At 38.4% G+C, this 20,538-nt stretch overlaps 1 long non-coding RNA gene across 1 annotated transcript; it reads left to right on the forward strand.

Moving 5' to 3' along the window:
• The first annotated feature begins 10,750 nt into the window (after positions 1-10,750).
• On the forward strand, positions 10,751-16,694 carry LOC133260562 (uncharacterized). Its single transcript, XR_009740862.1, has 2 exons — positions 10,751-10,930; positions 16,556-16,694. It is a non-coding gene; the product is annotated as an uncharacterized LOC133260562 (long non-coding RNA).
• Positions 16,695-20,538: the final 3,844 nt, after the last annotated feature.

Below are 20,538 nucleotides of genomic sequence, written 5' to 3' on the forward strand. Positions count from 1 at the left end.
TTTCTTGATGAGTCTGGCTAATGGTTTGTCAATTTTATTTATCCTTTCAAAGAACCAGCTTTTGGTTTTGTTGATTTTTGCTATGGTCTCTTTTGTTTCTTTTGCATTTATTTCTGCTCTAATTTTTAAGATTTCTTTCCTTCTACTAACCCTGGGGTTCTTCATTTCTTCCTTTTCTAGTTGCTTTAGGTGTAGAGTTAGGTTATTTATTTGACTTTTTTCTTGTTTCTTGAGGTGTGCCTGTATTGCTATGAACTTTCCCCTTAGGACTGCTTTTACCGTGTCCCACAGGCTTTGCGTTGTTGTGTTTTCATTTTCATTCGTTTCTATGCAAATTTTGATTTCTTTTTTGATTTCTTCTGTGATTTGTTGGTTATTCAGCAGTGTGTTGTTCAGCCTCCATATGTTGGAATTTTTAATAGTTTTTCTCCTGTAATTGAGATCTAATCTTACTGCATTGTGGTCAGAAAAGATGCTTGGAATGATTTCTATCTTTTTGAATTTACCAAGGCTAGCTTTATGGCCCAGGATGTGATCTATCCTGGAGAAGGTTCCATGTGCGCTTGAGAAAAAGGTGAAATTCATTGTTTTGGGATGAAATGTCCTATAAATATCAATTAGGTCTAACTGGTCTATTGTATTGTTTAAAGTTTGTGTTTCCTTGTTATTTTTCTGTTTAGTTAATCTATCCATAGGTGTAAGTGGGGTATTAAAGTCTCCCACTATTATTGTGTTATTGTTCATTTCTCCTTTCATACTTGTTAGCATTTGTCTTACGTACTGTGGTGCTCCCGTGTTGGGTGCATATATATTTATAATTGTTATATCTTCTTCTTGGATTGATCCTTTGATCATTATGTAGTGACCTTCTTTGTCTCTCTTCAGAGCCTTTGTTTTAAAGTCTATTTTATCTGATATGAGTATTGCTACTCCTGCTTTCTTTTGGTCCCTATTTGCATGGAAAATCTTTTTCCAGCCCTTCACTTTCAGTCTGTATGTGTCCCCTGTTTTGAGGTGGGTCTCTTGTAGACAACATATGTAGGGGTCTTGTTTTTGTATCCATTCAGCCAGTCTTTGTCTTTTGGTTGGGGCATTCAACCCATTTACGTTTAAGGTAATTACTGATAAGTATGATCCCGTTGCCATTTACTTTATTGTTTTGGGTTCGAGTTTATACACCGTTTTTGTGTTTCCTGTCTAGAGAATATCCTTTAGTATTTGTTGGAGAGCTGGTTTGGTGGTGCTGAATTCTCTCAGCTTTTGCTTGTCTGAAAAGCTTTTGATTTCTCCTTCATACTTGAATGAGATCCTTGCTGGGTACAATAATCTGGGCTGTAGGTTATTTTCTTTCATCATTTTAAGTATGTCTTGCCATTCCCTCCTGGCTTGAAGAGTTTCTATTGAAAGATCAGCTGTTATCCGTATGGGAATTCCCTTGTGTGTTATTTGTTGTTTTTCCCTTGCTGCTTTTAATATTTGTTCTTTGTGTTTGATCTTTGTTAATTTGATTAATATGTGTCTTGGGGTGTTTCTCCTTGGGTTTATCCTGTTTGGGACTCTCTGGGTTTCTTGTACTTGAGTGATTATTTCCTTCCCCATTTTAGGGAAGTTTTCCACTATTATCTCCTCAAGTATTTTCTCATGGTCTTTCTTTTTGTCTTCTTCTTCTGGAACCCCTATGATTCGAATGTTGTAGCGTTTAATATTGTCCTGGAGGTCTCTGAGATTGTCCTCATTTCTTTTAATTCGTTTTTCTTTTATCCTCTCTGATTCATTTATTTCTACCATTCTATCTTCTAATTCACTAATCCTGTCTTCTGCCTCTGTTATTCTACTATTTGTTGCCTCCAGAGTGTTTTTAATTTCACTTATTGCATTATTCATTATATATTGACTCTTTTTTATTTCTTCTAGGTCCTTGTTAAACCTTTCTTGCATCTTCTCAATCCTTGTCTCCAGGCTATTTATCTGTGATTCCATTTTAGTTTCAAGAGTTTGGATCAATTTCACTATCATTATTCGGAATTCTTTATCAGGTAGATTCCCTATCTCTTCCTCTTTTGTTTGGTTTGGTGGGCATTTATCCTGTTCCTTTATCTGCTGAGTATTCCTCTGTCTCTTCATCTTGTTTAAATTGCTGAGTTTGGGGTGTCCTTTCTGTATTCTGGCAGTTTGTGGAGTTCTCTTTATTGTGGCGTTTCCTCACTGTGTGTGGGTTTGTACAGGTGGCTTGTCAAGGTTTCCTGGTTAGGGAAGCTTGTGTCGGTGTTCTGGTGGGTGGAGCTGTATTTCTTCTCTCTCCTTTCAAAGAGTTGGGTTGCTTTTCTGGGTGCCTGATGTCGTCTGCCGGCATTCAGAAGTTGTTTTGTGGAATTTACTCGACGTTTAAATGCTCTTTTGATGAATTTGTGGGGGAGAAAGTGTTCTCCCCGTCCTACTCCTCCGCCATCTTGGCTCCTCCCCCGAAACAAGTTTTCTTTTAAGCTAATGGAACTAAGTTCTCAACTGCAACTACTCAGATACACACCAATTCTCAGAATTCCCTATAGCTGAATAATTCCTCTGATCTTCACAGTCCAGAGGTTCATTGGTTTTGCAATCAATGTGTTGGGGCATTTAATTAAGAAGCAGACCTCAGTATGTTCTAAAAGGAGAAAAAAGTAATGGCACGATGTGTATATGGAAGGGTTACATTTAAAGAGCAAGACAGGGTTTCTCTGGTAACTCAGCAGTAAGGAATCCACCTGCCAACAGGAGACATGGGTTCAATCCCTGGTCCAGGAAGATCCCACATGCTGAAGACCAACTAAGCCTGTGCTCTAAAGCCCAGGAACCACAACCACTGAGCCCTTGCACCACAACTGCTGAAGCCCCCAAAGTCATGCTCAGCAACAACAGAAACCCCTTCAATGAGAAGCCCGTGCAGCACAACTAGAGAGTACTCTCCTGTTGCCACAACTAGAGAAAAGCCCTCTCAGCAACAAAGACCCAGAACAGCCAAAAATAAATAAATAAATAATTTTAAAAATAAAGAGCAGGGCAAATGAGTCTTATCAGCTAGATAGTGTATTTCACAAGAGTGCGTGTGTTAGTTGCTCAGTCGTAGCCCTTCCAACTTAACCTTCATCAACTTAATGTCTTTGTGCCTCAGGTTCTTCCTGAATAAAATGGGGATATATCATGTAAGAATTTAATGAGCTAATATATGCACAAAATTTAGCTCATGGACTAGCACTTGGCAAGTTCTCAACAAATGTTAGATACTAATTTCAATAGTTTTACTAAATCTACATAGATTATAAGTATTTAGGTCCCATGGGACTACTGGGGTTTAACTGAACATTAACCATTAGGAAGAACTTCAATCTACAATAAAATTGGCCAAATATTAAAATACCTTAACAGTAATATAAAGTAAATAGGGGAAATAGTGTGAACAAATGTATGATTCCATGGATGGATGGTGTGGAGGAGAAAAAATGTTTCCAATTAGTATTCTTTCCAGACTAGATTTCTGGGTTAGTCAATTAGGATTTCTATCAGCACGGAGGTTCTGTTTGCTTATTTTAATCTCAAAAAGCTTTCTGAACCAAAAACCTTGTAAAGGCACATATATATTAATTATTTTTAACTCTCAAAAATATTGTCTGATGCATTAAGTAATTATTTGATCTTATATGAATCTTTCATCATTTTCAAGCATCTCAAGATATTAAAATAAAAATTAAAAAGCTATTTAGGAACATAAAATATCCCACTTACAAAGATTCAGGTGCTACCTGAGCAGTAAGTTGTAGTAGTATGTGCACGCATGCTCCATTGCTCAGTGGCGTCTGACTCTTCACAACCCCATGGACTGTAAACTGGCAGGTTCCTCTATCCATGGAATTTTTCAGGCAGGAAAACTGGAGCAGGTGGCCATTTCTTCCTCCAAGGGATCTTTCTGACCCAAGATTGAACCCAAGTCTCTGCATCTCCTGCATTGTCAGGCAGATTCTTTACCACTGCACCACCTAAGTACTAGAAGAATAATTTGTAAATCTGCTTGCTCAACATACTGGTATCTTTAACATTCTGAGGGTTGTATAACCATATTTTTCTGAGCCCTAGGATTCTTCAGGGATAACTGAAGGATAACATCAGGAGTCGGAAGAGTGGACAGGTTTCTGGCTTTTCCATAATGTCACCCTTTCACACTCTCATTTAAACACAGTTCTAGATCTATTTTATGTGATGATAATTTTTCTTAAGAGGAAAAAAAAAAGGTTTTGCATCTATTAAATATTAAAAATTTTTGAAATATTTGAAAGTTCTAAATATTGCCATGAAATTTATCTGTAACAGCTAGAATTCAAGATGTCATTAAAGCCCTCAACGGAAATAACAAAAAAATAAATATTATTGTGAAGAAGAGTACTAAGAATGAAAAATTAGATGGTGGAGGAAAGGATAAAAGAAAAAAAAATACACTAGTTTAGTTTCATGATTGTTCAGAGGAAGAAAGTAAAAGATAATGTCTCAAGTATTAAATAACTAAGGAAATTATATATCTTAATAGTTCTAAAATTAGTCACTGGAACACAAATATAAACCTTCTTAAATACCACATTATTTAGAAATTACATAGTAGAAGTAAAGTTTAAACTATGAACTAAATGTGATTTTTGAAAATAGCAAAATCATAAAGTATAATTTCAAAGAAATATAATTAGATTCAAATATACCTATCATATCAATAAATATAAACAAGTTAAATTTATATCTTTAAGAAAAGAAGTAAGATAAAAGGATAAATAAGGTATACAAGGCAAATGAAGAAAGAGAAAGAACTCAGGGGGAAAGGGGAAGGAGAAAGGAGGAAGGGAAAGAGAGAGGAGAAGAAGGGGAATGAAGGAAGGGAGGGGAAAAGCAAGAAAAGAAGGAAGAAAGAGGAAGAATAGGTTGCAACCTTAGTATCATGCCAGGTTGAATTCATGTTATAAAATATTAAATGAGACAAAAAGGTCACTATATAATGTTAAAAGTAGATATTCACAATGAAGACTTAAAAAAAAAAAAAAAAGACTGGCAATGCACCAGAGATATAGCATCAATATTCACTAAGCAAAAACTATAGGAATTATAAAGAAAAACACAAAATAGTAGAATTTTATTCATCTCTCTTAGTCCCTGACACATCAAGAAGGAAAAAGTAAGAAATAATATAAAAAATTAAATGATATAAAAATAGACTAATTAATATAGATCAAATTCTATTCCCTGATATAAAAACTACAACTCATTTTTTCATAGAAGAGTCATAAAAAATGGTCCTTATATTAGGCCACAATGAAAATCATAACTGATTCGAAAATGTTAAAAGAATACAGGCAGAATTCTCTGATAATGCAATAAAACTAGAAATCAATAATAAAACTCAAAGTAAAAATACACTTAATGGAATGGCTTTGTAAAGTTATCTTTTTATTGCATCAACTACAGAGTTAAAATAATATTTATTTCACAGGGTCACTGAACATTTTATGAATTTTAAAACATTGTGTCAGTATAAAATACTGTCCAAAAAAAGTTATCTTCCTCCTCACACAAGAGGAATGGTTTACTTTGGCAGCTCGAAAGATCTGAAGGTAGTCTATGCTATTACGTGTGGAGAAGGCAATGGCACCCCACTCCAGTACTCTTCCCTGGAAAATCTCATGGATGGAGGAGCCTGGTAGGTAGCAGTCCATGGGGTCGCTAAGAGTCAGATATGACTGAGTGGCTTCACTTTCACTTTTCACTTTCATGCATTGGAGAAGGAAATGGCAACCCACTTCAGTGTTCTTGCCTGGAGGATCCCAGGGACGGAGGAGCCTGGTGGGCTGCCGTCTATGGGGTCACACAGAGTCGGACGCGACTGAAGTGATTTAGCAGCATCATGTTATTACGTGAGGCTATTTAATCTAATTAAAATAAAACTTCAGCTCTTCAACACTAGCCTTATTTAAAGTGCCCACTAGTTATATGTGGCTAGTAGCTACCATCCCAGGGACGGGGGAGCCTGGTGGGCTGCCGTCTATGGGGTCGCACAGAGTCGGACACAACTGAAGGGACTTAGCAGCAGCAGCTACCATCTTGGACATCAGAATATTTCCATCATTACAAACAGTTCCATTAGATATTCCTAGCTTTCGTAAGGGAAATCAACCAAATATCTAGAAGTTCATGTTATTTCAGCAAATTAACAGGGTCCTCGTAGTGAAAGTCTCAGATGACATTTTTTCCCACTTCACTTCCTAATTATACTAAAAGATCATCTCTCACTTAATATAATCCAAATACGTTAAGGTGCAAATTGAAAATGATGAGGAAGCTGTGCATACTAATTGTCACTAATAAATTTAATGCTGATTGCTTCAGCCTATAACAGCTACTCACCTACAGAGTGGTTCAAGTCAACTTGATATCCCTCATTCTTCATTAGGAAAATGTGTTCTATTAAGTTGACATCATTATATGCGAGCCCAGAGGATTTTCACCATGGGAAGTCCTTTTAATGTTGAAAAGTGGACCATATGTGAACCCTGATCAAATTGCTCCTGAAGTTGAAGGTGACTCTTACAGCCACCTGTTTTTCAGTGATGGTTAGAGCATTGCACTTCGGTAAATTTGAATCAATAATAAGTACCTCTATGTCTACTACATTTCTTCAGTCATTTAGTATATTTTTAAATTCCTAATCCCATTTACTAGTCTTGTGATCCTGAGCAATTCACTTATCTCCTCTGGGCTTGAGACTCTCCTTCCCTATGTTGGGGAGTGGAAGGGGATGAGAAATGACAGCCTAATCACAAGTTTATTTCCCTTTTTCCCTCCCAGTAAAGGAAATTCTATTTTAAAAATACTAGAGACTAGATCTAAATTGTCTTCAACACAAAAAATATATAATAATTACTTGATGTGATAGAGGTATAAGCTAAAACTACAACAGTGAACATATAGCAATAAATAAATGTATCGAGTCAAACAAGTACAACTTCAACTTACACAATGTTATATGTCCATTGTATCTCAATAAAAAATATTAGGGCTTACCTGGGAAGCTTGGAAAAGTCACAAATATACTTAAGAATTTTTTTTTTAAATACCAAGCTAATTAGCACTAGACATTAGTATAAAAATAAGGGGGGTGAAACATTAATTCATGGCAAAAAAATTTATAACATACCCAAGGATAAGCAAAATCAAAATAATCTATATTTTTAAAAGCATAATAGTTTATAAATGGACAGTGTAAAACATGAGTAAATAAGGCAAAATAAAAACAATTCTTCCCCAAATAATATATAAATTTAATATAATTACAAGCAAAATCCTACTAGCTTTTCTTAACTAGATGAAATGTATCAAATATTTGTACGGAAAAATAAAAATATGAAGTCTGTCAATAAATTTTCAATGATGAAGATTAGTGGCTGGATGTATATTCTGTATATTATCAAAACTCACTGTGAAGCTACAGTGTGATAAAAACACAGGAGTAGATAAATAGACATAAACATCAGTGGAACAAATTCAAAAGTCAAGAAACAAATACAGGTGTTTGAAAAAACCTTATTTATGAAAAAGGTGGATTGTCAATTCCTTGAGAGAAAAATTAACTATTCAATTAACAGTGCTGGAAAAAGTTGCTAACCATATGGAAGAAAAAAATTACATATAACACCATAAATAATTTTCAACTTAAGTTTGAATATATACATGTAAAAGTTAAAGTATTAGAAGAAAATGTTGAAGAATAGTCATAATAATATGATGAAGATGACCATCCAAAACAGCATATAAAATACATAGCTATAAAGAAAAAATTGACAGATCTGATTATGTAAATATTTTTTTAATTTCAGTATTGAAGGGAGAAAACCTGAACAAATTCAAAAGGTAACAATTTTAGTTGTAATGGGGTAAGATCCTATACATTGTTAAGAAAAAAATCAATCAAATTTTTAAAAGGACAAATTATATAAATAAGCAATTTGCCTAGGAGCAAATATGAAAATCTACGAAGCTCCAAAACTTTGGCCACCTGATACAAAGAGTCGACTTGTTGGAAAAGATCCTGATTCTGGGAAAGATTGAGGGCAGGAGGAGAAGGCAGTGACAGAGGATGAGATGGTTGGATGGCATCACAGACTCAATCAAGGTGAGTTTGAATAAACTCGGGGAGATAGTGAAGGACAGGGAAGACTGGTGTGCTGCAGTCCACAAATTCACAAAGAGTCAGACATGACTTAGCAACTGAACAACAACAAATACATGAAAAGGATGTTCAATGTTACCAAAAATCAGAGAATAGTAGCAAAATATTTTTAGCCATCAAGGGGAAACCTGGGTTGAAACCCTGGGTTGGGAAGATCCCCTGGAGAAGGGAAAGGCTACCCACCCCAGTATTCTGGCCTGGAGAATTCCATGCACTGTATAGTCCATAGGGTCGCAAAGAGTCAGACACAACTAAGCGACTTTCACTTCAAATAACTGACAACATCCAGAATATTAAGAACATAACTTAAGGAATACTTGCTTACATTGTTGATAAAAGTCATTTGGTCAAAGAAATTAATATTTTAATGTATATAGCCTTTGACCCAGCAATCCTACTTTTACGAATGCATACTACAGAAATAAAAGCATAAATACATAATGCAATATTGATTTACGATATCAACAATTTAAATGTTGGCCATCCAGGTGATATATTTTATATATATAACACTTTTATGTTTTATAAATGCCATATATGTTTATATTCAGATATATAAAACTTGACATTCTGTATGGCTCCCACATCAATTTCTTTCTCAGGCAGCTCTTATCCACTTACCTGTCTCCATCTCCAAAGAGGAGAGACTCAGCAGGTCCACCTTCCCATATTTAGAGTTTATATAATTTAGGAGACTTCAGTTATGAAAAAAAAAAAAAACAATGAGATAAAAATTCCAAATACAAATTTAGGTGTAAAACCAAGTACTGATACAAGTCCTTTTTTCCTTTTCATTATCTACTTCTGGGATCGTCATGTTTTTTTTTTCTTAATCTTCATGTTTCCAATCATCAAACGTTTCACTTCCACTCTGATATAATTGAAGAGTTTTTGACACCTCGTAGTTTCTGCCAGACTTATTTCAGTTTCTATTTCCACAATATTTTCCCATTTTATGTGAATTTTAACCAGATTAATAATTCTAGAAAAAGTAGCAAAAGTAATTAGAATTCAGACCTGCATAAAAGCAACTCAAATTAATTTCAAAATCACCATTACACTGTATTAAGCCACAAAATGTCATGATCAAATTGCTCATATTCAACATGCATTGCTTTGTCAACAAATACACATCGGTGTGTTGTCTCTGGAACACTAGTTCCTTTAGGCCATTTTGCTGAGTGTGGTTTTATCTAGAACTGCCAGATTTCATCTTGATAAGATGCATGAATACACTTAAGACATAGTCGAATGCATCAGAATACGTAAGACATGCAACTTTACATATAGAGGTACATTGTGATCATAAAAATCTGTGCCTTAGAAACAAGAATTCTGGTAAATTCTACTTCACATGACTCCCATCAAATAAAGGATAGAAGTAAAAGATACTTTCATGCAAAGACTGCAAATTCCTGAAGAGTGGACTTCCTGTTTTTCCTGGGCATATCTGAGCACTAAATCCTCCATCTCTACTTGTATACATCTGATGATCAGAAGACTTTCTAGATGAATGTCTAGCCCCATATATTTCAAACTTTATTTTCCTCTATACATCCTATTCCCAGACATAATAGAACATGATGGATCATAATGCAACCTCTGGTACTGCAATTTTTTAAGATCCAGGTGAACTGGCCCAAAAGGTTCTGGGAGTACTTCTGGAAGTCACATCAAACCGGAATACTCATGGATAACTGTGACATGTGTAGAAGAATGAAAAGCACCTAAATAACCCCCCACTAAACTCAAATCTGTGCCCCACTAAAGTTATTACTGTTATTTAGTCACTATGTCGTGTCTAACTCTTTGGCAGCCCCATGGACTGTAGCCTGCCAGGCTCCCCTGTCCATGAGATTTTCCAGGCAAGAATACTGGAGTGGGTTGTCATTTCCTTCCCCAGGGGATCTTCTCACATCTCCTGCATTGGCAGGTGGATTTTTGACCACTGAACCACCAAAATGCTTTCTTTGGATGCTCTGCTACCACCCATCATAAATGCGGGGGAAGTTTAGTAGAATTGAACAGCAGCTCTGATTGTGTTTAAAAAGCATACTTTTGCAAATTAAAAAAGAATGTACAGTATGTAACAATTGCTAGGGTCCCTCCTAGGTTCTTGGAAGAAGCTTAAGCAAGTCTTAGAGACTGAGCTGCTAAGCTTCACAAAGAATCTGCCTCTGGGGAGAATATCATATACTTTCACACTGTCAAATTTTTCATTCATAAAATCTGCTTACTATTCACTCTTTATCCTTAGCTTTATTATAAGTCCCATTATTAACAGATCAAATACCCAATTACCAACTAGCAGTTGATTAATATACCAACTATTTCACACCCTCTGAAAGGAAGTCAGTCTTCAGAATTTGGTTTCATTTTTATTCCACACAATATTTCCAAGAGGCAAGAGATCATTCAAAAAAGGGGGATCTGGACTTAGCCTGAACTAAAGGCAGGGTCACCTGATTTGAGGCTTGTTGGAAGGAGGGGAACAGTGTCCCTGCTCATGAGATCAGCCAAGTGAGGACAAGGACAAAGGGAAGGGTGGGCCCACAGGTCACAGTGGGCTGGAAAGGGTGAAAGTGGCCACATGAGGTGATTTAGGCCGAGTTGGAGGTTCTGGGGAGAGATGAACAATTTCAGATTGGCAATTGGCTGCTCGCCCTGCGATCCCAAAATGTATAAACAGTGGTGAGTAGGTGGGTGTGTCCCCCAGGGGAGGCCACTCCCCAGTTCACCTTGCCCTGGGCACAATCCCTTCTGGATCCAGGCAACCAGAGTATTCATGGCACAAAAAGCTGAGGGGTCTGCAAATGGGATCCCCTACCTTATCTTTGGGCTTCCCAGGTGGCATTAGTGGTAAAGAACCTGCCTGCCAATGCAGAAGACATAGGAGACTCAGGCTTCATCACTGGGTCAGGAAGATGCCCTGGAGAAGGACAGGATAACCCACTCCAGTATTCTTGCCTGGAGAATCCCATAGACAAGGGAGCCGGGCAGGCTGAGGTCCACAGGGTTAAACACAACTGAAGCGACCTAGCACGCATGTTCCCACCCTGTATTTAGTCACTCTGGTTGGCCCTTCCCTCCTGGAGATTCCAGAGGCAAAAAAAAAGAGGACCTGCAGAAAGACCATGTTCTACGCCTGCCAGCCTGAGATGCCCTGCAATCTGTTCTTACAAGTATTGAGGAGCCTCAGGAGTTGTCTTAATAAGAGCCATTAATAGCATGGGGCATATTTATTATCACCATGGGGAAACCACGACCACCTTTGTAGGTGAGAGTACGCTTTGTAGGTGAGAGTACACTCCGTAGGGAGAGTATGCTATATTCAAATATCACCCAGGTTTGAGAGCAATTCATCCTCATCAGGGAAAGAGAAGTGAGCAAAGTGCACACCAAGTGTGACTGATGACTGGTTGTCACATGCACCTGCTCTGACTCCCACCACAGGGGTCATGCTCTGGTCCCCCAGCTGTGAGCTGGAAAAGAGCATCCAGAGAAAGGCTGTGAACCTATGGAGACCATAGAGCTGCTTCTCTGGAAGTCTGTAAAGATATCCATTCATGACCATGAAAAACAGATCTGCCTTGAGCTTATTACTGGTTGTTCTTCTACCTTCAGCTGTTTATCCCTTTATATGCGAGAGATCTTTTCATTTATTGAAGAAAAAAAAAAAAACTTGTTTACTTCCTGAGCTTACCAGTGGCAGGTTACACCGGTACCCAAGTCATCCATCCCATTTGGGGCCATAATGGATACACCTGTGTTTGAGGCAGAGGCGCCTGGCAGTTATCTCAAAAATTGGGGAGGAGACCATCTAAATTAGTTTAGGGTCTTCCAATAGCCCCAGAAGACCCTCAAAGCCCACTTAACCACAGTCTCCCCAGGCCCCAAAGACAAGATACACAGCAGGATTGACTCTGTTATAAAACCTCAAAGCTGCCACACTTGATTGCCACACTCAAAGCTTGCCGTACATGATTCAGAGGTGGAAGTTATATCTGAGATTATGGAAGTAGCAAAGAGGCCACATGCAGTCAGCAGAGCCTGACAAGGGACAGGGATCACTAGTACCGTGATATCTGAGACCAAGGAGACAGGAAACTTTGAAGTCCATCAACAGGAGCCAGATCACAGGGACCCAGCTATTTCCAACTCAGCTTCTTGGTTGTTGTTCAGTCACTCAGTTGTATCCAACTCTTTGCAGTCCCATGGACTGCAGCACACCAGGCCTCCCTGTCCCTCACCATCTCTCGGAGTTCACCCAAGTTCATGTCTATTGAATTGGTGATGCTATCAGCTTCTTGGTCTGAAATAAATCAAGCCACACAGTCTGGGAATGAAATGCTACCTGTTCAAATTTCCATATTGCATAGCACAGTGGTAACCTCACAGAGGGTCTGTGACATCATCTCTGACATCATCTTTGCTACAGCCTGACAGTCTCAGGAGAGCAGGGCCAATGGAGTGCTTCATCTGCCTCAACTACAGTCTGCCTCAGTTTCCCCCAGGTTATGTCTGAAAGTCAATCTATAGCCTGGAAAGCACTACCATCTTCCTCTCCTATTCTTCTTCTTTCCTCTGAGGGCCCCTGAATTATAAAATTAATTCTAGCTCATCAATTAAGCACAAACAGGATTCACATACCCTCCAGATATTCAGGGATGGGAAGAGGGCACAGCAGAATTTGCTGGCAATCAGAATAGGAAAGGCCACCATCTAGACCTGACAACTCCACTTTTGGGAATATACCCTGGAGTAAAAAGTATACTTTTAAGTATATATTGGGTTGGCTTTCCAGGTGGCGCTAGTGGTAAAGAACCCACCTGCCAGTGCAGGAGATATAAGACACCGTTTCAGTCCCCGGGTTCGGAAGACCTCCCTGGACAAAGGGAAGGCAACCTTCAGTATTCTTGCCTGGGAAATCCCATAGACAGAGGAGCCTGGTGGGCTACAATCCACTGAGTCACAGAAAGTCAGTCCACCAACTGGAAATTGATAAATTACAGCATACAGTGGGGTACCATGCAACAATGGCAGCTACACTGGCATGGATTCATCATGCTGTTGAGTATTAAGTCACATAATATGCGTATTATACTTCTGTTTATAGAATAGTTCAAAAGCAAGACCAAGACTTCTCTGGCTGTCCAGTGGTTAAGACTCTGTGCTTCCAATGCAGGGAACGCAGCTTTGATCCCTGATTAATGAACTAAGATCCCACATGCCATATGGCCAAAAATAAAATAAATAAAAAATTTTTCCAAAGCAAGACCAAATTATTTAAAGTACATACTTGGCAAAATTAAAGGAACACAGTTATCTCTAGAAAGGAGGAAGGTGTCATCAGAGTTGTATATACAAGAGTTTTAATAGCACTGGGAATTGTTCTGCCTCATAAATAAGGTGGTGAGTATTTAAATATTTCTGAAATCAGGAGGATCTTAAGAGATGTAGTTGTCACTATCATAGAAATCTTGACCAGTTTCTTCCAGTAATCATGTATTTTTTTCTGTATTTAAAGTGTCAACTAAAAATGCATAACGTGAGAGTTGTGAGCCAAGTTTTACTGGGGGCAAAATGAGGATGTGAGAGTTGGTCTATAAGAAAGCTGAACGCCGAAGAATTGATGTTTTTGAACTGTGGTGTTGGAGAAGACTCTTGAAAGTCCCCTGGACTGCAAGGAGATCCAACCAGTCAATCCTAAAGGAAATCAGTCCGGGATATTCATTGGAAAGACTGATGCTGAAGCTGAAACTCCAATACTTTGGCTACCTGATGCGAAGAACTGACTCATTGGAAAAGACCCTGATGCTGGGAAAATTTGAAGGCAGGAGGAGAAGGGGATGACAGAGGATGAGATGGTTGGATGGCATCACCGACTCGATGGACGTGAGTTTGAGCAAGCTCCAGGAGTTGGTGATGGACAGGGAAGCCTGGCATGCTGCAGTCCATGGGGTCGGAAAGAATCAGACATGACTGAGGGACTGAACTGAACTGAACTGAAATGAGGACTGCAGCCCCCAGAGAGAGCACCTCAGATAACTCTGAGAGACTCCTTCAAAGAGGTAGTGGGGGAACGTCAACATATAAGATTTTGGTGAAGGAGGAGTTCAATGTAATCAAGTGTTTACTTTGCAAAATGTTTCCTGCTAGTCATGAGGAGCTGATGTCATGATAAAGGGATTTAGTGCTTTTCTAGGTATGAAGAGATGGCAGGATTAGGATCATGAAATCAGTTCCTAAAAATATCTGTCTAAAGACCTGCTCCACCAGTTTCCCTGAGACACAGAGTGCCTCACTCTCCACCCTGAAGTCCTTTCCAAGGGTGTCAAAAGTCAGCAGCTGCAGCAGCACAGGCAGGAGGCAAAGGCTCTCGCTGTTGTTGTTCAGACGCTGGCAAATGCTGCTGGCAAGTGCCAATTTGTAGTTGACAAAAGTATGTCAGAACTAGAAGTCTGAAAAAAGGTTGTAATAAATACAAAATAAAAATTCAGAAGGACAAGAAAAGATGTATCCATAGGTCATGGTCTTCAAGTTCCATTTCAATGGAAATATCTGCATTTATTCTGCTGAACATGACACATCTCACATCAAAGGGTGTCACCAAAAGCATTGCCCTAGTTGTTTATAGCCTTGGAGAGAGACTTGGGGGTAATCTTTAAAGACATTTTTGAGTATTCTTTTGACATGAGTAGATAAATAAGTAGCCGAAATATCGCTCATAGTTCTGTCAGACTTAGTAAAAATGTAAACTCAATAAAAGAATTCTGCACATAGTGATCAATTGCTCACTAGAAAAGTGCAAACTCAATGACATCCAGGTGAAGATCAGTTTTTTCAGAGCATCACACACCGCCCATCAGATGTAAAAGAATGTTGGTATTCCTCAGAACCTTCATTTCCCTGGCCAGAATCCCCTATAACAGTAAAGTTCTCCTACAAAATATGAATAAAATTATTTCAACCAAAGATTCTTCTGCATACCAGAGTTAAAATTTTAAAAAATGTAGAAGGACTTCTTTTCTTTAGCTCCAAGCCAATGTGTTGCTTAATGTCAACAAGATAAGCTAAAATCCTATTCTATTAATACCAGTTGAAGTATTAACACTCACTTTCTGGTATAGTTAGGTCTGCTTTTCATTTACAGGAAGGATCTCTGAAGTAATGGAAAGGAATTCTTTATAAATCATTTAAAAATATAAAGAAAAGTATAGTATTGGTGAAGAGGGATACAACTGGGAAAATACAAGTGGGAGAAAAGATAGGTAAAGATTTTCTTTGTCAATAGATGCTTAAGGGGAAAACACACCAGAAGCAAAACATATTGAAAGCTCAATGAGAAACATTCAGTTGAACTGATGGAAAAAACTAAAGAATTAGTTTCTGCTTTTTGAAAAAGGAATTGTTGATTTCCATTCAGAAATCGCCTAGACATAAATCTGATACTTTCATTGACTTGACCCACATCCCTGCCCTCCCTAAATTCAGTTATAGCAAGTAAATATAAAGATAAGCTGCCAAATTGCAAAACTACCCTGCTTTCAGAGTCATAGGGGGTATAATTGTGGGAGCAATATTAGGCTCTGTTTATAAGAAGTAGTGTAGTTCTCTGTAGAAACAAGTAACATCACATGGAAATCAGACAGACAGAAATGCCAACCACACAGCCAGCCTTACATTAGCCCAGAAAAGTCCCACCACTAGCTTTTTTTCTTTATACAGTAAGAGTTAATTTACAATGTGTTCATTTCTGGTGTAGAGCAAAGTGATTCAGTTATAATCTTTTTCATGTTCTTTTCCATTATAGTTTATTACAAGATACTGAATATAATTCCCTGTGCTATACAGTAGGTTCTTGGTTTTTTTCTCTGTTTTAATAATATATAGTAGTTTGTGTCTGCTAATTCCAAATTCCTAATTTATCCCTCCCCACTCCTTTCCTTTTTTATAACCTTAATTTTGTTTTCTCTGTCTGTGAATCTATTTCTGTTTTGTAAGCAAGTTCATTTGGGTCATATTTTAGCTTCCACATATACATGATATCGTACAGTATTTGCTTTTCTCTGTCTGACTTACTTCACTTAGTATAATAATCTCTAGGTCCACCCATGTTAGTACAAATCTGACCACCAGATTTTATAGAAAGAATTAGACCCCAGTGTAGGAAGTGAGTAGTCACTTGGAATCCAACATAGCTTCAACAAAAGGGTTATCCTACCATCCCTAAGCACATAGTATTTATTGAGCTTTTTTTCATATATCACAACAGAGAATATGATTCAACTGCCTTCTCCATTTCTGTTCCTGCAGCCCCTGAGACTATGCACTTCTTTCCACACTCTCTTTGCTGGCTTCCGGTCCTTCACAGTTGCTACTTGGACTTCCCATCTGATTTTGTGCTGCCTCCTCTTCAAATATCAAGCCCCACAATAAAACTGCCACCAAATCACTTATTGATTTTCTGCATAAATATCAAGTTTCCATTGGTCAAAGAGTCACATCAGGACTAATTACAGAGTTTAGGTCACTGACTGACTACCCTCACATTCACGCCACCTCTTTGTCAAATCAGCCGTGGGTGGGGCAATGTTGCATGATAGAGGCAACCAGCCTTGTGTATAGGCAACCATTCAGGAGTGAATTTTGCATGAGGAGTGGCCTGTTCAACAGGGTATATACCATATACACAGCAACTTCCGTCACACAATTTTACATCCTAGTATTTTCTGGGGCTCATAATGCAAAACTTTAATTAGCTTTTAAGGCTTAACCCTAAATTAGATTTTTCTTCTTATAATATTGTAAGTCAGACCTTTTGAACTTTATATTAAGTAAAGTTGTATATTTGGTATAGGACATGAAGAATGAGAAATATAACATTCTAGCAAAAGAGATATTGCAACAAAAAAAAAAAAACAAAATACTTAAAAGAAAAAGAGAGGAGAAAGTGCCAAGCAAGGGAAGTGCAGTGTAAGATGATAGAGAAAAAACATGTTAGAGTCGGACAGATCTGGGTTCAAATTTTTTGACATTTCTTAGCTGTGGATTTTGGATAAGTTGCTTCATGTCTCTGAACTTCACTATATTTTCTATACAACAAATATAATAACTGGACAAACATCATCCTGGAACTTGCCACCATGAGATGCTGGAATAGCACATTCAAGTAGAATTTTTTAATTATGTTTTGTGAAAAGAAAAAACAATGCCTTAGTTCTAAAGAATCTGCCTGCAATGTAGGAGACCTGGGTTTGATCCCTGAGTTGGGAAGATCCCCTGGAGGAGGGCATGGCAACCCACTCCAGTATTCTTGTCTGGAGAATCCCCATGGACACAGAAGCCTGACGAGCTACAGTCCATGGGGTCACAGAGTCAGACACAACTGAAAGACTAAGGACAGCACAGTTCTTGACCAAAGTTCAAGTCTAAATGATAGGAAAATGTTTCAGCAAAACACAAAAACCCTTTCTTTTCTTTAGAAAATAGTCATTTGTTATCAGTATCAGTATCACCATTTGTGATCCAATCAGTGAGTGAGAGTTACTGCCATTACCAACTCCTAGATGGACAGCATGAAGTCCATCCAACAGGTGGTTTGCCCTATCTCTCCTTGCTTATGGACAACTTCAGGGTCACTCAGAGCAGATGCTTAGACCTATAGTCAATAAGTATTCAGGAGCCATTTGAAGTGTGTGCAGAAAAGGCAAGGCTAAATATTCCATTTTCTCCTCTACATTTCCTGGCCCTTTTATAGTTGGGCAAAAAAACATATTCTCGTTCCAGAAAATTAAATGTGAACATGCATCACTTCTGAGCTACAATAGTAAAAAGTTCATGCACTTTTCTCTGCCTTGGTGACTGGAAATAATCCAATGGGAATAAATCTTCTGGCGCTAAGCCACAGCAATTTCAGGCTTGCTTTGTTACTGAAGAATAATCCGGCTTCTACTGACTAATACAGAGTGGCTCTCAGTACTATAGAAAATTATTAAAATGATCCAAATAAAGATACTCTTTGAATTCCAGGAGGCAGAGACTATAAATCTTTTTTTTGTCACCTCACCTAAAGCACCAACCCCAATTCCCTTTTTTAGCTGCTGCAATTCCAGGGGCTACAGAGGCTGAACCACAGGTGACAAGGTGTCAATGCCAAGGGAATAGGAGACCGCATGCTACAGCTTGTACAAAGTCAAGTTTAATAACATGGAGAATACTCTTATAATGCCAAGTTCCTTTTTAGTCAAAACTAACTGTCCATTATTTATATTGTTTTTGCGTCCAGTAGTTCCACAACAGCTAATAATTACAGAGTATTCACAATTCTCCGCATTTTGCATATAAACAATCCTTTTAGGTTGATATATTATTATCCTGTTTCAAGATCAAGAAACTGAAGCACAGCGATCTCCCAGTTTGGAAGAGACAGATTAGTTCATAGTGAGGTGAGGGGCTGATTATATACTGTCTGGTCCACAAACAAAACTGGGGGGCTTCCCAGGTGGCTCAGTGATAAAAGAATACATCTGCTAATGCAGGAGACATACAGGAGATGTCAGTTCAATCCCTGGGTCAGGAAGACCCCCTGAAGGAGAACACGGCAGCCCACTCTAGCATTCTTGCCTGGAGAATCTCATGTACAGAGGAACCTGGAGGGCTACAGCCTGAAGCATCTCAAACAGTCAAACATGACTAAGCGACTGAGCACACACGGACAACACAAATAAAATTAATTCATCTACTTCACAAAGTTTTTGCAGTGATTAAATAACAGAATGTATGTGAAACTCTTTGAACAAAACCTCATCCACAGTAAACACCCAGCAAGTGTTTGCTATGACCATGATTATATTGATGATGAAGGGTGAGAATGGGACCAATCATCCTTGAGTTTCTTGGACAGAAATTGGTCTGATGTTGCCACTTGAACACGGTCATCTGTGCTTAACTGATAGATATAATTCCAAACACAAGAACTAAAGCTCCAATCAAGCTGAACAAAAGGCATCCAAGTAAGACTAACAGTGCGCATAAGTTCTGTGCTATGTACCATTTAGGCAGTTGTTGGTTAATGTACTTCTCATGTTCTTGTCACTAACACAAATAAATTGAACTGATAATTGCTATAATGATGTTTTTATTATCTAAAACAATAGATAACCATAGGGATGGAAGAAGTGTTTCCTGTGGAAGACTTTCTGGTGTCCTGGGCAATGCATATGTTGATAGCAATTAAAAACCCATGACACAAAAAGTCAGGTGTTCATTATTTCATTCAGTAACTGGAGCCTGCAACTTGTCAATCCTGCTGCTGCTAAGTCGCTTCAGTCGTGTCCGCCTCTGTGCAACCCCATAGACGACAGCCCACCAGGCTCCGCCGTCCCTGGGATTCTCCAGGCAAGAACACTGGAGTGAGTTGCCATTTCCTTCTCCAATGCATGAAAGTGAAAAGTGAAAGTGAAGTCGTTTGGTGTGTCTAACTCCTAGCGACCACATGGACTGCAGCCTACCAGGTTTCTCTGTCCATGGGATTTTCCAGGCAAGAGTACTGGAGTGGGTTGCCATTGCCTTCTCCATTGTCATTCCTAGGGAACCTAAATCCCCTGTCAATAAAAATGGAAGGCATGAAATAGAAGGTGGATGCCAGGCAACATGGGCTTCCCAGGTGGTGTAGTAGTAAAGAATCCACCTGCAAATACAGCAGCTAAAGGAGACATGGGTTTGATCCTTGGGTGGTGAAGATCCCCTGAGTAGGAAATGGCAACCCACTCTGGTATTCTTGCCTGGAAAATCCCATGGACAGAGGAGTCTGCTGGGCTATAGTCCATGGGGTCACAGAGTCAGACCAATTGAGCAGGCACTCACAAGAAGCCAGGAAATACACAGGCTAACTAGTGTGAATTTTATAACTTAGGTGTATAATGCATCAAGTATTCCATATATCTGCAAATTCAGTACTGGATGTGGGAATACCTTAAAGGCTCGTGGTCTGCTATTCACAGATTATTCTGTGATATTTTGGACATATTTCACAGACAGTGATTTCTGACACCTTCCACTTATACAAACAGTGGGTTTTACTCTGCCTCAAGTGCCAACAAAAAAACTAGTCAAAGAGCCAGAATAAAAACCAACAAGACTTGTGCATCTATATATCTGACCACTCTGCTATAATTTTCAGAGTACTCAACTTACTTTTAACATAAACTTTTTCCAAGCTACTTGTTATATATCATGCCATTTTAAGTAAAATGGAGATTATTTTTTTTAAGTTTTCAAATGTAAAGCTACAGCTC

Source organism: Bos javanicus, chromosome 14 (genome assembly GCF_032452875.1).
Source record: "Bos javanicus breed banteng chromosome 14, ARS-OSU_banteng_1.0, whole genome shotgun sequence".
NCBI lineage: Eukaryota > Metazoa > Chordata > Mammalia > Artiodactyla > Bovidae > Bos > Bos javanicus.